Source organism: Alligator sinensis, unplaced genomic scaffold (assembly GCF_000455745.1).
Source record: "Alligator sinensis unplaced genomic scaffold, ASM45574v1 scaffold503_1, whole genome shotgun sequence".
Lineage (NCBI taxonomy): Eukaryota > Metazoa > Chordata > Crocodylia > Alligatoridae > Alligator > Alligator sinensis.
Window position 1 is genome coordinate 195200 of NW_005842933.1, and position 7621 is coordinate 202820.

The following is a 7621-nucleotide window of genomic DNA, read 5'->3' on the forward strand; positions in this document are numbered from 1 at the left end:
GTGGGGGAGGACAGGGGAAAAGAATGCCAGGAGGGAGGAAGAGATGGTAGGGGTGATACACGAGAGAGAAAGAAAGCAAGAAAGAAAGAAGGAGCAAGCTGCTTGCCTTTTCAAACGAGTCGGACACCTGCATTGGAAAAAAAATTGCTGCTTCTAAAAGTTCACCCAGCCTCTCTGTTTTGTTTAGCTCTTACATATGAACTCATAACACAGAAACTGGCAAGGGCTACTGTACTTTTTCTTTCTGTATCTAGTTGGTAAAAGAAAGAAAGCTAAAGAAGATTATCATTACTGCACCCAGCTACTGTAATATCTGGGAGCATTCATAAACGTTTCATGTGTCCAAAATGCCACGAACAAGGGATATGGCATCCAACTGAGGTTAATGAATGAATGAGGTGCCCTTGACGGTTAATTTGCACAAACAAAAGGTCAAGGGACATCTTCAAAACAAAATATTGATTAAAGCAAGTTAAATGTTTTGACTTGGAGACATGAAGGATTAAAAAACAAAATAAAGCAGTATGGATAAGAAACGAACAGGAAAGAAAAAACACCAACCCCAGACACAAAGGAAATGGTAGAAAACATATCTGAATCAGCTAGTCATCTGCTAACAAGCTGTAAAGATTTCCAATGACAAGTTGTCACATTAGTTTAGTGAAACTGAAGCAGCACTTATCCCTTTTCCTGTGCTTAATCTCTCAGTGAGCTCCACAGAAACATGCTACCACGTTTAATAGGATTAGAATAGTTCACTTTCTCTTCTCTGGAGTCTTTTTTTTAAACAATTCTATTTCCATCAATATAAGATCCTTAAATTAAATTGCATTCTGCTGGATCACCTAGATCACATTTATTCTCCACGTTGAAAGCATTCTCTTCCAAAGCATTTTGGTGGGGAATGGTAGGACAAGATTTGAAGAAAAGAAAAAAAAGGCTTTAAGTTCAGTAGTTCCAATATGTTAGGGACTTTAGTCTTCTACTTCACATACAACAAACACACACACATATGTTTTCATTAAATTCATTTTATTTTTGATTTACACCAAAACAAAATTAGGCCCTAAACTGATGAGAGAAATCTCTCCATAAAGAGATGGGTTACTTTTTTTGTTTTTAGGCACCAGAGTGTTTTGTTTGCACCCCTGTTAAGAGAAAGAAGTTAAAAATGTCTCCATGTTCTCAGCCTCAGTGTCCTATTTTATCTTTTAATCTGAACATATGCAGCCAGGCAAACTATCAGTGAAAAGACAGTTTAACGATATGCCCTTGTTCCTTTCTGCCTCTTATTGCAAAGGAATGGTGGAGTCAGCAATGGTCTTGAACATTTTTCAAAAGTTTTCACAGGTTCCTTCTGACTTTTTTTTTCCCTTTGAAGGAAAAATATAGAGCACCACAGGCCCACTGTCATCTTGGAAGAACCATAATTCTTTTTAGACAGGAATCTGAGCTTTGGAGAAGTTTGAATTACCCTGGTCTAAACTTCGCAGCTGAATGGAAACCTCACATTAGATAGACTAAAATGTTGGGAAAATCTGAGACCTGGATCTGAATGTGTGACTTGGGTCCCCCTTCTGTTAAAAAAAAATTGATCTGAACATATCCCAGCTTGATGCAGGCAGGATAATTGTGGTAGTAGTTCGGACTAATTTTAGTCGAGCTTCAAACTGCATCTCTCTGAAGAAAGAAAGTGCTTCACCAGTTAATTTATTAATAAATATTATACCAAGACTGGAAAACAGGTTTTTAACATTGACTAACACATTCAACAGCCAGTTAATGGGAACTACTGCTGCAGTTATCTTTTGGGTTTAGGCTAAGGGTAGGGAGCACAACCAGCATGTACCCTTTCTTGCACTAGCTTGGAGGCAAGGGTGATACATGAGGGCCTAGACCTAGAGGGCAGGGATGGGGTTCTAGTTCAACACAGAGGTTTGCAGTACTTGACCTGGACAGGCAACTGAGGGCACAAGAACCTGAGATCTTCTGCTCTGAATTGTGGGATGGGAGACAGGGGGAACTAGCTGTCCCTCTGCATTTCTTGGAGGGGGCAAGAATACAGAGGAATATTTTCTGCTGCTTACGATAGCTGCCTATTCTCTTAAAGATTAAAAAAAAAAAGAGAATCAGAGAGCATCCAGAGTGAGAGGCCTGGTGAATGGAAAGCTGCATTTAATTATAGCTGTGCATATTGATATGCCACAGTGCAAGCTGGGGAAGGTTGCAGGCGGAAGGGCTGGAAACAGGTCACCCAGAGTCAGGTGCAAAATAGGAGGCAGTGTTGTCTCAGGGAAAGAACCCTGCACTAGGACTTAGGTACCCTGCTTTCTATCAGCACTCTGCCACTAGCCTGCTGAATGACCTTGGGCACATTACTGCAGGGTTGCATGCCTAAATTTCCCCATCTGCAGACAGAGGATGGTACAGCTTTCCATTATAAGCACTTGGAAATCTGCAGAGGAAAAGGTGCATAAAAGGGCTAGGTGTTGTTTATTATTAGTAAAGTTGCAGCTCCAGCCATCTCCCTGCAGCCTTAGTGGGGAAAAGGGGGAGGGGGGAGAATTCAAGTCATTCACCTGCCAAATTTAGCCTATCTTCCTGTGCTTTCAGACACACTTCTGCACCCTTGTTCCAAGCACTCAAGGCTACAAGGGGAGACAAAATACCAGTATGTCATCCATGCAAATTGAGTCAGTGTGACAGAAAAAAAAATCAGATGCAAACTTTCTTATTAATCCTCTCCCTCCATTTCAGCCCTTGGCCTTTAGCTGTGCTTTCCTTGCTGGCATGGTGAGATTCTCAAATCACACAGTAGCATCGGTATTAATTACAATTAATAGCAGAAGCCTATGTGACATTATTATTCATTATAATGTCTTACTGTTTCCCACCTGTTTACTGCTTCTTTTGAGTGGAGGGAGGGTGCTTTTTCTGTCAGCCTGCAGGAAAAATTCCCTGGCACTGCAGCAGCTGACTGCAACCAAAAAGCCCATCGACTCCCATACCTTTTCCCTGCAGGATCGGCCCCTTAAAGTGTAAGTTTACTTCCTCCCAGGCCTTTCTCCCGGCAAGATGAAATCAAGATGGGGTGGGACTGAATGTATCTCTCCGGGATCCTGTAAGTCCCCCCCCCTCCCTTTTAGGACTGCTTGCTCCTCTTTCCTGTATTTGCAGCTCCGCTTGGAAACTCTCAGCCCCGTCTTGCATTCGTCTCCCATGCAAGTCAGGTCGCAGAATCGGGCCCCGTGTCTTGGCAGGGCTCCATAGGCGTCCGTTGCTAATCTAGAATCGTTGCTATATTGGAAGGGAAGGAGCAGGATGCAGAGGCGTGCGGGCTGGTTGGGGTGAAGAGCAGCAAAAAGCTAAGGGGTGACTCTGTCCAAAGAATTAGATTTGAATGAAAGTAAATCAGGATTCTTAGCTTTTTTTTTTTTTGTAAGTTTTGGTATGCATCAGAAAATAGCTAGAACTGGCTTATTTATTTAAGGGTTTTTTTTGTTGTTGTTGGTATCATCACATTTAGGAAAAATACGGTACTTTTTGCTGCTAGATACATGTGCAGAGCTACTGTTCCGTCCATAACTTGCAATTTTCATGTGCAAAGCTCTACTTTGCATCTTCGTTGTTTCATAGCTCGCTTGCTTGTCTGCAACAGAGTATCCTGGGGACCCAGGACCGCAGTGCAAGCCGAGCAACCCGCGGAAGCACTGCGCCTTGCTTCCCCAGCCCTCGAAGCAGTTGTAGGAATGATTCTGTGTAATAGGCTCATCACAGCAGAACCCAGAATAAGTATTGAAGGATATTGCTTTTCTTTTTTTTGGACCCCTGTGATTGCAGTTCCTGAACTGGAGTAGGTAGAGAGAGACGCCCCCGGATTTTTGTTTCAGGCATTACATATGGGAGCGCACATCTGGCAAGATGGGCTCCCCAGTCCTTGACTACCGGCCGCGATGGCTGGCGTAAGAGGAGCATGTCTCGCGAAATGATGGGACGCAGGATGCCAACTCCCGGCCACATTTGAAGCCTTCTTTAAAGGGCTTATTCCATGTGAATCGGACTTTGAGCTCGCGGGCAATTTGCCCGCTTCTTGGAGTGGGGGGAGAAAAAGAAAACCAAGAAAACCAGGGCAAGTTTCCTCCAGCTACCCCCGCCCAGCATCTCGGGGGGGTCTCAGCTGGCTCCGGCTCCTCGAGAAGCTGCGAGGCACGTGGCAGCCGTCCCATGGAGCATCTGCCCACGGGGAGCTGCCTTCTCGGCTGAAGGGAGGCAAGGTAGAAAAGCAGAGATGCTCGGGTCACGCTCAATTACGCCGCAGATGTATGGTCCCCAGTGACATCAAGCTGATCATAAAAAAAAAGCAAAAACCAAACCAGACGCTGGCTCGAGAGGCTCTTTGGAGCCACGCTAAGCAGGCGGCAGGGAAGGTCCCTTGGCAGGGCAGGGCACCGGGCTCTGTCCTCTCTTCCCGACCTGATGCCTGCCGGAGGCAGGGGGGGAGGGAAGGGGACAGGTGGGGAGCCAGGACTCTTAGAAAGAAGCCTTGAAGAGGAAGGTTTGGCTCAGGGGGGCAAGGTGAGGGGCATGGAGACAAGCAGCAGGGGACCTTGATCCCTGCGGGGTCCCCCGCCTGTGTGCCGGAGGGGCGGGCGGGGCAATGGGGGGGGAGGAGGTGCCCCCAGGGCAGTGGCAAGCCGGAGGGGAGCCCTCCAAGCTGGATCAGGATGGGGCCGGGATGCGGGGGTGCTGGTCGCGCCCGGGTGGCGGGGAGGCAGCCGGGCTGCCCCTGGAGCCTCAATCAATTGCTGCCTGCGGGCGACTCGGTTTCCAGCCCCGCTAGCAGAGCTCTGCCGCCCCCCAGCCCGCCCCTCGCGGCTGCTGGCCCTCGCCCGGCCAAGGGGACTGCCGTGGAGGCTTGCTGCTGGCCAGGGCTCGTGCAGCCTGCACCGCACTGAGCTAGGCAGGCAGATGCACTCACACTGGGCCCTCTCAGGGCGTCTTTCCCCACATTTGGCCCTGAGGTGCACTTAAAGGAGGCACTAATCCACACTACACGTAAATCTACAGGTCTTAGATACTGCACATTTAGTACAGTGCTGCCTTAATAAAGTACTAACTAAATGTGCAGTGCCTAAAGTTACTGTGCAGTAGCACTGGCACCAGGCTGTTTAGTGACGCTTACTGCGCATTAGCCAAATACCACTGTGCAGTAGGCTATTAGTATGGTTTTTGCTGATACGCTACTGCACAGTGGTATTAGATTAATGTGCAGTAAGCATCTTGTGTAGATGCACCCACAGAGGAGGAGAGGTGTGACATGATGCCAGGCAACACAGAACCGTGGGGCCCCTCAGTTCCTGTGCCCATGAAACCCCTCCACTTCTTCAAGTCCCTTCCCAGAGTAAAAAATGGAGGCTGTTTACATGGCAGCCTGGTAGGGGCGGTGCAGAAACTCTTGGGAATACACCTGCCTACATGGGAGTCCTTCTTCTTAGGCCTGAGTGAAAGGAGTGGCTTAATCTAAACAACATCTCACCATGTGGTTGCCACCATCTGTTAATATCTTGATATTGGAAAGTTTGGTGCCTGAGGCATAGCCAAAGCTGGCTAAGGGATCGATTTCAGATAATATGACATCCTCATTATTAACCAAAATGATTATTTTATATCTGTATCTATATATCAATAGATATAGATATCTGTATCTAGATACCTATATAGAAATCTATATAGATATCTATATAGATATGTATCTCTATCTAGTTATCTAGCTATCTGTAAGAATAATTTTGGTTTATATCTAGATATCTATATAGATATGTCTATATGTATATAGATATCTACATAGATATATCTATATGTAGATAGCTAGCTAGGTAGATAGACAGATAATCTGCATCCCTGATAGGTACTAAATGAGGGGTGCTGGCAAAGTATGTGCAGCAGGGTGAGCTGTATCGGCAAGCGGTTTATTTCTGGGCTTCTGTGTTGTGTGTGATTGTATTCACTGGTGATGGGGTGGAGGGAGAAGAGGAATGATTTCATTAGAAATCTGCAAGTTTCCCTTATTTCTCACTCAGAGCCATGGTGGGGGGAAGGTTTCTTTCCAGTCATATTAAGTGAGCACTTAAAAAAAAAACCCATTTAAACTATTGGGTTAATAAACCTCCCTTCGGTCGGTTCCCAGTGGGGAATTCCTGCATCTGCCACTGCTCTTGATCTTGTGGCATTTTGGCTTAGAAACACGGTGAGGTTGGTTGGCTGTTCCGTGGGCATCTGGACAGGGGGAAAGGAAAAAAAGAAGCCCCCCTCTGACCGTGTGAGTGTTGTACATTAGACTGATGCTCCTCGGTTGGACACAGATTATTAGGGAGAGGAGCTGACCTTGACTTTTTTGTTTGTTTGCACGCAGGGTTTTTGGGTTTTTGTTTTAAAAAAAAAAACAACAACCCCCTCCCCCTCCCCCCAAATTAGCAGGATCTCAAAATGAAGCAAGTGTGCTTCCAGGAGTTGGAAGGCTGCTGGGGGAGAAGGGCTATCACTAGCCCTAACAGAGCCCGGCTCGAGCAAAGGTAAGGCGGCGGGTTTGAGAAGCAGCAAGGAAGAGTACGCTCGGAAATGCTGGCGGGGCTGGGCGTGCTGGAGCAGCCCGAAAGGCTCCTGAGCTCGGGGCAGGCTCGGGAAGGAGGCGCGGGGGTGTCCCCAGCCGCGGGCAGCCTGGTCCCGCACTGCCCCATCCTCCTGGCTTCTCGCCCGCTGACTTTTCCGCAGCCCCTCGCAGATGAGAAGGCAGATGGGGCAGTCGCATGAGCTCTTCAGGGTTTTTTTTTGGTTTTTTGTTTTAATTTTCTTCTTAAAAAAGAAAAAAAAAAAGGAAGGCGGCAGAGACAGGGACTGCCAACTCCAGCCTGGGGACAGGGTGTGAGGCTGCGGAGGCAGCGGGGCGGCCACAGCTGAGCTCCACGTGCCAGGGCTGGGAGCTGTGGCTCTAGTGAGACGGGTCCTGGGCAGGGAGTGGAAAGATCCCTGCCCAGCCGGCTCGGGGGGCTGGAGGGCCAGGGTGGGCACCGACCCCGCACCCCAGGGCTTGGGGCTGGCCGCAAGCCACCCCCCGGCCGAGAGCCGCAGAAACTTCCCCGGCCCCGCAGAGGCCACCAGGCTCAGGCTGCACAGACCCTGCCCGCCCCGTCCCAAGGAGGCGGCACGTCTTGACTGGCGTAGGAGTTCAATGTGGGGCGACAAGTTGAGCGCGCTCTCTCCCTTTAAACTTGGGCTAGTCTCGGCCACTTTTTGAAAGACATCAAGACGTGCTCTGAATCGCAGGGGCAGAGGAGTGACCTGTGAGCAGTGACACTCCCCCCCTCCCCCCCTCCAAGAGCACACCTTGGGGGCCGGCACTGGACAGCAACTTTGCAGACACCCGCGGGCCCGGCTGCGCATCCAAAATGTCCCTTTCCAGCAGCAACAGGCACAGAAGTGAATTTTAGGTGTACACAGCCATCCATGGAGAGCCGGCTATTTATTTTCACGGGCATTAAACCGCCTCCTTGCCTTTCTCAAAGCGGTTTCACCTGTCTGCCCTGATTTCCCCCCCCCCCCCCCGGGGGGTACTTTCCCTTTT

The 7621-nt window shown here is 48.5% G+C and overlaps 1 protein-coding gene across 1 annotated transcript in view; it reads left to right on the top strand.

Annotated features, from left to right (window-relative positions):
* Positions 1–3102: 3102 nt before the first annotated feature.
* Positions 3103–7621, top strand: part of PROX1 (prospero homeobox 1) — a 56843-nt gene continuing 52324 nt past the window's right edge. The window contains exon 1 of the mRNA XM_025192480.1: positions 3103–3121. The gene's annotated coding sequence lies outside the window, so the exon portion shown is untranslated. The remainder of the gene's footprint in view (positions 3122–7621) is intronic.